The 1,433-nt window shown below is 47.3% G+C and overlaps 1 non-coding gene across 1 annotated transcript; it reads right to left on the reverse strand.

Annotated features, from left to right (window-relative positions):
* Nucleotides 1-878: 878 nt before the first annotated feature.
* On the reverse strand, nucleotides 879-962 carry Trnas-gga (transfer RNA serine (anticodon GGA)). Its single transcript is given in 2 exon segments — nucleotides 879-913; nucleotides 923-962. It is a non-coding gene; the product is annotated as a tRNA-Ser (tRNA).
* Nucleotides 963-1,433: the final 471 nt, after the last annotated feature.

Raw genomic sequence — 1,433 nt, forward strand, 5'->3', positions numbered from 1 at the left:
GGGTTCCCGGGTTCGATTCCCGGCGGGGTCAGGGATTTTCTCTGCCTCGTGATGGCTGGGTGTTGTGTGCTGTCCTTAGGTTAGTTAGGTTTAAGTAGTTCTAAGTTCTAGGGGACTTATGACCACAGCAGTTGAGTCCCATAGTGCTCAGAGCCATTTGAACCATTTTTTTTTCTTGGGTTACGTTCCATTGAGAAGGCTGTTGCATGCAGCGACTGTTATATTAACTTGTAAATAACAGACTTCAGCTATCAGTCGTCCTTTTTAAATTTTATTGGTAGATCTAGATTTCAGCTAGAAGCTAGCCATTCTCAATGCGCTATCATTTTTGGTAACGCATGTAACGCCTGTTGGCCGGGCTTCGTCCACAGTTTTTTTATTACCAACTGAAATCAGGACTAATATGCCCATGTCACAATTTTCCAGTCGTCTAGGATCCAACCGATACGGCCAGGAGCCTGGGAGAGGTGCTGCAGGTGATGTGCAATTAGCAAAGACACTCGCATCGGTCATCTGCTGCCATAGCCCATTAACACCAAATTTCGCCGCACTGTCCTAACGGATACATTCGTCGTACGTCGCACATTGATTTCAGCGGCAATTTCACGTAGTGTTGCCTGTCTGTTAGCACAGACAGTTCTATGCAGACGCCGCTGCTCTCAGTCGTTAAGCGAAGCCATCGGCCACTGCTTTGTCCGTGGTGAGAGGTCATGCCTGAAATCTGGTATTCCTGGCATACTACTGATACAGTGGATCACGGAATACTGAATTATCTAACGATTTAAAAAAAAATGGTTCAAATGGCTTCTGAGGTCATCAGTCCCCTAGAACTTAGAACTACTTAAACCTAACTAACCTAAGGACATCACACACATCCATGCCCGAGGCAGGATTCGAACCTGCGACCTCAGCGATCGCGCGGTTCCAGACTGTAGCGCCTAGAACCACTCGGCCACCCCGGCCGGCTAACGATTTCAGAAATGGAAAGTCCTATGCGCCTAGCTCCAACTACCATACCGCGTTGAAAGTCTGTTAGTTCACGTCATGCGGCCATAATCATGTCTGAAACTTTTCCACATGAGTCACCTGCGTACAAATAATAGCTCCGCAAATGCAATGCCCTTTTGCACCTTCTGTATGTGATACTACTGCAGCCATCTGGATATGTGCATATCGCTATCCCACGACTTTGTCACCTCAGTGCCCCGTGTAACACGAGTATCCGAACGCAGTTTTCATTCCACACCATTACCCAAGGAAAAGAAAGAAAGAAAAATTGATCTAGGCATGAAGTTACATTTTTTTCAGTATACTACAGTGATCCGGAGTCCCCTCCCAGCTTATCGTTACGAAGGACAGGTCAGGGATAATTGGGCTTCACACTCCGTGCGCGAGAGGTGCCGACGCAATTGCAGATGTATCACAGGGCCGGT

The sequence above is a fragment of the Schistocerca cancellata genome, chromosome 3 (assembly GCF_023864275.1).
Source record: "Schistocerca cancellata isolate TAMUIC-IGC-003103 chromosome 3, iqSchCanc2.1, whole genome shotgun sequence".
NCBI classification, from domain to species: domain Eukaryota; kingdom Metazoa; phylum Arthropoda; class Insecta; order Orthoptera; family Acrididae; genus Schistocerca; species Schistocerca cancellata.